Source organism: Bidens hawaiensis, unplaced genomic scaffold, assembly GCF_021521415.1.
Source record: "Bidens hawaiensis isolate Kalapana, Puna unplaced genomic scaffold, B.hawaiensis_p1.1 tig00037656_1, whole genome shotgun sequence".
Taxonomy (NCBI): domain Eukaryota; kingdom Viridiplantae; phylum Streptophyta; class Magnoliopsida; order Asterales; family Asteraceae; genus Bidens; species Bidens hawaiensis.
The window spans coordinates 8178-16354 of NW_027496584.1; positions in this window are offsets into that span (position 1 = coordinate 8178).

Sequence of the window (8177 nt, forward strand, 5' to 3'; positions counted from 1 at the left end):
GCGTAACCCCGTTACGACGTTTGAGTGTGTTACCACGTTACAGCGTTTGAGTGTGTAACTACGTTACAGCGTTTAAGTGTGTAACCACGTTACAGCGTTTAAGTGTGTAACCACGTTACAGCGTTTAAGTGTTTTGCATTACCAGATAGTGTTATGTCAAATTATATATCGATAGGTAGCTAATCTATACAACAAGTATCGCTAAGTGGTTCGCGACCGAAGCTGACTGTTTATCAAGTGCCCGTCACCAGGTCCTCCAGACCATGGTAAGTGTTAGCCAAAATTTACACCCACTCAACCTCCAGTTGAGCTTAGCGTCGGGTGGGGTTTGTCAAACCCAGTAGTACTACCCAAAAGTGACTCGCTATTCCAAATATTAACCGGTCCGATGTGTGGGACTTCAAATGTTACGTATGCCGCTTAGCCTTTACAAGTGATATATAATTTATAACAAAATCTTTCATATGCGTTTATCTCAGAAAATATGTTTATCGGAGTATGTTATCTCCCCCAAGTGAAAAACGTTTGAAAACAGTTTAAGAGTGGGGTAAGTGAACTCACTGTTTGCGAAAAATATCCGATCTAGATCACCGAGTGATGCGCGTCGTAGAAAACTCTCTAGCGTTCTAAAATAACAAAGAGATTTTCTAAGTATCGGAATGTTTAACGAGTCTCTAGACTCGGCACATAATACCTATGCACGTAACATGTTTCGTGTTTCGTTTGTGAATCGTGTGTGACTTAAACAAGTAAAATTGTGATACGATACATGAGTGAGCAATTACTTTCGTGTCACGTATTAATAACATACTTATTAGCAATTATTCCCGTAGGGGCATTTTGGTCAACAAACAAAGACTAACTAACCATTATTCCCCATAAGGGCAATTTGGTCAATTCATGGCAATCAACTAGCAACTATTCCCCGCAAGGGTATTTTGGTCAAAATACAACAATTATATAAAAACTATCATATTTCATGCATTCCTATACAACTCAGCAGCTAGTTTCGTTATGACAGAATTTCTACTTGAAAGATTGCACTAGTTTACCGATTATAACGTCTCAATTAATTTACCAAAAATTACCACAGGAGCATACATATCTTAGGTTTCCAGAACATCTTTTATCTTATTTTTATTCCATATAGACTGTTCATAATGATCAAAACATTACAGCTAACTTATATCAGTCAGATTCATGCACATCAGAATGTTATTTGCAATTCCCGTTAAACGAAAAATCCAATAAATGCAAGACCACTTGGGTTTGGTTCCTAACTCAGTGAGTCAACCTCCAGAAGTGGAACCAACCCAATTGGTCTCGTAGTTCATGAGATATAACATTTACAACATAACCTAACAGCAGGTCTAACAGCTCAGCTTTGCATCACGTTTTTGTAAAATCATAAAAGTGTACTTCCACTTATCCAAAAATTACGAATTTATACTTCATAGAAACTAGACTCAACCTAGTTTACTGCAGTACCCACAATCTCAATCAATTTTCACGTTTACACTTCGTTACAGTCAGTTAAACATCGTATATACGTTCTGTCCAGAATCTGTTCACATCAAAACTCATCATAATAACAATCTATGAACTATCATGCATCCATATAACCCTCTAGACACTATAACTACTATCCATGCATATCAATCACACCATACATACAAGATTAGGGTTTGTGTTTTAATTCAAATCAAGAACAACAATCAATCATGTATCAATATCAATCTAGTTATCAATCTATTATCCAACTAACAAGAATCATAACAATCACATACATACAAGATCGGCCGATTTAGGGTTTTCACACAACCCATCAAACATCAAAATTAAACAACAAAGAGGTAAGAGATGATCAAGTATACCTTCCTAGCACCTAGTTCTTGGATTAATCTCTTGATTTGATGTGTATATGTGTGTGATGGTGGACGGCAGCCGTGGGTCAAGAGAGGGAGAGAGAGCCGATCGGTGGTGTTGTAGGTTTAGAATAATAGGTTAGGGTTTGTTTATTAGTGATATATTTATAAACAAACAAGTTACACTCTAGTCCTTCTACTTTCAAGTGTTGTTTTTCTAGAACATTCTATCCTAACTTGCACATAATCATGACAATAATATAACACATAATCCTAACACATAGTTATCACATCATTAGTGTTTTAGTGTGCTTCGTTTATTCCTCAATCGTTTGCGTTTCGGTGCAAATCCCGAAAGACTACTACACATGTAGTAAGTGTTAAGCGTCATTTAAACCCTAGTTTAAATGTAATGAAGTATGAGTTATAGATTCAACGATCTTAAAGTTTGAATTAACGGAGTTGAGTTAACGAGGTTAACCTGAAATTGACGATTGTCACAGTAATTACGTTAATGATGTTTTAATTATTTCCCGCCGTTCTCACTTCTTGACGGATCGATTAAGCCTACATTAAGAGTTATAACAATGAATTAAAGGGTCATTAACATAGTTTGGTCCAGGCCAATCGTCGTTGTGAGATTTAATTGAGTTAAAACACATTAAAGAAGGTGAAACAATTTCATCGGAGCCGTCAGAGCCGTCGTCGGCGACCCTTCCGAAAAAACGTGGGGTTTAGGGAGGGTGAGGGCTGGTTATTATTATTAATATATATTTTTAATTATTTACACTTTAAACCTTGATCTTTCAAGTTATATTAAAATAAAAGTTAAAGTATAATGTACAAAATAAACCTTGGACTTTGGTATGTTATATATACTTAATAAAAGTTATATACTTTGGTTTATTTTCATATTATACCAGTATAGTTCGGGACTTGTTTAAGTATGCATGTTTGAACTTGGAGTTTCGTTATTGAACAATACAAAATATAAAAACAACGAATAGAGTCTATTACACATTGTAAATATTATTAAATAAATAAACGGTAATTATATACATAATAAGCGAATGATACGAATACATCGAAACATCAAAATGAGTCGGTTGACGAACATGTAAATACACAAAAGGAATATTGAATTACATTTATATTAATACATATTTTTATAGATAAGAACCGAAAATTAAAACGGGTCGGATTTTCGGGTTTGAAAAGTAACGAATGTTACATACAGGCTACCATCAGTATGACCATCGTATACGTTATCATGGTCGTACGTCGATCATACGGGTTACATGTCATTAAACATCGGTGTCACCATTATCATCAACATATATATATATATACCTATAATTGATCATCATCATATATATGTGTGTGATCATCATCATAGACATCAAGATCATCGTACGAGCTATAGCCACCAGCGTATGGGTTAGCGTAAGCAAACCGTACCATATATGTTAGCAGCATCATTATGATAATCACCACCAACCCAGATTGTCATATCCATGTATTCATGTGGGTATCATTATATTAGCATCGCCGTCGTCATGATTGGACCAATCATCATGGTCATCATACGCGATAGCATCGTCATCGTCTCATGGATTACATATCCTCAATCATACTACACACCACCTACTGCCACCATCCACCGCCCACATTCGCCACGACCACTAGAACCAACCACAATGACCTCCAGCACCAACCACTAACCACCCACCACAACCACCCACCACACCTCCGCCACCACCACTACCCACCACACCTCCGCCACCACCAACCCAGGTTGTCATATCCATGTATTCATGTAGGTATCATTATATTAGCATCGCCGTCGTCATAATTGGGGGGTCATCATACGGAATAGCACCGTCATCGTCTCATGGATTACATATCCTCAATCATAGTACACGCCACCTATTGCCACGATCCACCGCCCACATTCGCCACAACCACTGGCACCAACCACAACGACCTCCAACACCAACCACAAACCACACACCACAACCACCCACCACCACCACCCATCACACCTCCGCCACAACCACCACCCACCACACCCCCGCCACCACCACCACCACTGCCGACCTCCTCCACCACCACCCACCACCACACATCCGCCACCACGAACCACCACACCTTCGCCACCACCATTATGACCACTTGAACCCACCACCACCCACTAATATTATATATATATATATATATTACTTTTTATATTGTACAATAATACCTAACCGAACGATTAAAATTTAAAAGCACGTGCCTCAGCTTCTTTTAAAAAGGTAAAATAATTACCCCCTAACAGCGATAATTATTCCCAAAATTCAACTGTGAAGCACAACCTCGTAAGTCAATATTCCTTAAAACCGTCGACGATTCGTTTCTACTGTGAAGCACTAGGTCGAAGCACAAGCACAAGCACAAGCACAAACATAAGGAGAAAATGATGAACCCTAATTCATCTAATTCTTGAACGGAACCAAGGACGAAACACAAGCACGATAGGTCTCAGAATAAAGATGGAACAGGTGTTAATTTATGAATTTTTTAACGTTTTCGGTTTAATTATTCTTAAAATGTAATCGCTGTGAATTTAAGCATCATTAATTGAGTTTTGCAAAGCATTTGTTTAAATCATCTTATGTAAAGCTACCATCATGTATTAAAGCGTTTTATAAGCGTGTTGTTGTTGTAATACATATCTTTGTTTTTTTAAAATCTATGTCTAATACTAAAGCATGTTATAAGCGTATGATAAGCGTGTTATGGCTTTGGTATGAGAATTATCAATGTGATGTATGATAAGCGTTTTCTGTTTAGTTATGATTCATGTTGTTATCCCCTACCCCCATGTTTTATTGTATGTATGTGATTCAGTTGTCGAAAAAAACAAGACTAATAAAGCTAAGCATCTAAATGAGATGAGAGATGAAAATACAGATAAAAGGAAGACTAAAAAAGTTGTTCCGGTGGTGAAAAAGTTGAAAACAAAACATGTTGTGGAAGCAGATTCTGATACAGACCTTGACACATAAGTTGATAGGTTGTAGTCAAAGCGGAAAGAGGTGGAACATAGCACCTCTGACCTGGACTTTCAGCGTCCAAAAAAGAAAGCCATTAAAGAAAAGAAGTCATCCGAGAGGACATCAAGAAAACCTTTTGTTGAATTTGTAGACAAAAAATTGAAGAGTAGGTGTGCACCTTATAATATTGTTGATTCAATGAAGGCAATGACCCCTGCCCAAAAAACTTGTGTAGAAGAAATGAGTTTCGAGTCAATGTTAAGACTTCAAGTAACCCAAACTCCAACAACTTTAGGATATTGATTGCTCATAAACTATAATAACCATTTAAATGAATTGAACATTGGGAGCGGTGTTATTAAGATAACACCACAAAATGTACATGAAGTGTTGGGGATACCAATGGGTAAGATTCCTATTTTAGACAAGAGTAGACCAAGATTGGAGGAAGATGTTACTACAGATTTGTTCAAAAATCAATTCCCTACTCCAAGAATAAGTATAAAGCATGTGACAGAGAAACTGGCCACAGATCAAGGAGTTGTTGAATTGTTTATGATTAATTTCCTTGTGTTGTTCAACACCTGTATAGGATTTATAACAAAATCAACAACAGTCAATCAACGATTCATCTCTGCAATCGACAAAGTCTCAGATATTCCAAATATGGACTGGTGCAGATATGTAATTGACAACCTGAAGATGACAAAGGATGAATGGAAGCATGTCAATCAGCAATACAACAGTCCGATCACCTTCCTTGTGATGCTTTACACGCATTAATACCTGATAAAATATGGTCCATTTGGGACTCCCGTCACAACACATGCAGTCAACTACATAACAACAACTACTCTTAATAAGATGGAAAAATACTTGGAGAATAATGGTCCTCCCTTAGAAGAAGATGATGGAAATGATGAAGATGCTACCGAGGTTGCTGCTACTGCTGCTATGACATTTAGTGTTGATAGGAAGGGGATTGATGTGGCTGCTGCTGCTCCTGCTGCTGTGACTGTTAGTGCTGCCGGGAAGGGACTTGATGAGACTGCTGATGCGGCTGTTGCTGATACTGCTGCTGTGACAGTTAGTGCTGCCAGGTAGGGACTTGATGAAGCTGCTACTGCGGCTGCTGCTGCTACTGCTTTTGTGACAGTTAGTGCTGCCGGGAAGGTGCTTGATGAGACTGCATGCGGTGGTACATATGGTGATGCATCTGCTGGTAAGCCTGGAGTTGAAGAAAACACTGCAGCTGAGGAGAAACAAGAACATGGTGAGAAACTTGTTATTTTCTTCTAAAAAATTCTCATATCTCTTATTTCTATATGTATTTCATGTAATGCAACGTTTATATACCAACATTATATATAATCAAAAATAGATGGTTAAAATGCATCTGAAACAAATAATGCCAATCAAAAAGCTAAATAAGATTTGGATGATTATTTAAGCAGTTATTCACCTTTAAGTTTGAAAATGCCGTTGGGAACACACACCCAGGAGCTGGTTGACTACTATTGAACTCCATTACAACTTCCTGGGATAAATTGAAAATGTTTTTGAATTATCAATAACTATATTTTCTTTTTACAGTCTTGGATAAGGCAATGGATAAAAAGTTAAAGAAATTTGATAAAATTTTCTCAGAGATCAACGAGTTGGTCCCTCAAGGAAAGGATAGACATCCATCAAATCACAATATCTTTGCTAGATGTTGTGAATGGGAAAACAGATTCACTAATAATGTGGTTCCTATAACACAAGAAACCGACACCATAAAACGCTTATCACTTTTTAATTTAGGTGAGAAAAAATTATATTTTATTCTTTTAAGTGTCTCTTTCCCATTTCAAAATTATTTTTGTTTAAGTTGAAAGATCCCAATACTTATACAGCTACAGCAATAGATTAAGTTAATTCAGATGTTGGTGTTGGTGATCCAGTGGCTGCTCAAAAAGGTATTTGGGCTAAATTAATTATAAGTATAATTAAAACGCTCATAAAACGCTTATGTTGTTATTTTAAACTTATTACATCTGTGTGATGCAGTTGATTCAGATGTTGGTGTTGGTGGTCTAGTGGCTACTCAAAAAAGTATCTGGGCTAAATTAATTATAAGTATAATTAAAACGCTCATAAAACGCTTATGCTGTTATTTTAAACTTATTACATCTGTGGGGTGTTGGTGATCTAGTGGCTACTCAAAAAGGTATATGTACCAGCTTAATTATAATCACAGTTAAAAACGCTCATAAAACGCTTAGGCTGTTATTTTGAACATATTACATCTTTGGCTGTCGTAAAAAATGATGCAGGTGATGCAGGTCAAGAAAAAAATGTCTCATGCACATATATTGATAAAGTTGTTAATACAGTGGTTGAGTGGGGTAAATACGGTATTTAATTATTGTTAGACTTAATCGTTATGTTCACAGGTTTGTTAACATACGGGTGATGAGTCAATGTTTAGATCAGTCAAAGCAAAAGTTGGGTTAGACTTCTAGATTAAGTAAAATGATGTTTTGTGTAAACAACTCGCGTGTCAAGTTTTTATATTAGGATAAGTTAAAATAATGGAGGTTAGCATATCTAGGAAGATAAGGTTGTAACTTGCAACTAGTTATGCAAGATGTTTTAAGATTATGTAGATTTTATGTTGTAATGTTTTAGTATAAATAGGTGGCTAAAGTGTCTTGTATAAGTGTGGTGGTTTAATCCATTTAATACAAAAGCAGTTTTGTGACTTTGCATGCCAACAATTATAAATAAAAAAGAAAAAGGGGTTGAAGGTATTTAATTATAGTTACAATTATTTTCAGTCAAATTTTAAATGAGTTGTTTTATGTTTAACAGTTGACACCGGATTGTCAACAAGTGATAACCTCATTACACTGAAATCTCCATATCTTTTGAGAGAGGTTGACGTATCCACTAGTGTCACAAAAGATGAAGAAATAATTTCAGAGTATATATTTTTTTGTCTTGAAGATATTTGGGAGAAGGTCTACAAGTCCACTCACACAGAGTCGTTCAAGGTGATATTTGAAAGCTACTGTCCTAGCATTTATATAACCACCAATGCAATGGACACATTCATTTAACTAATGAACTATGAAGAAAAGAAAAAATCTACTGCATCACCTTTCAGACGCTTTGCTTCAAGCACTGTGCTGGTACAAATTAATCTACTTTCTTTGTACTATTATAAAACGCTCAATAAACGCTTTAATCATCTGCATTTTTATTATTATACAGACAAGTGACCATTATGTTGAGT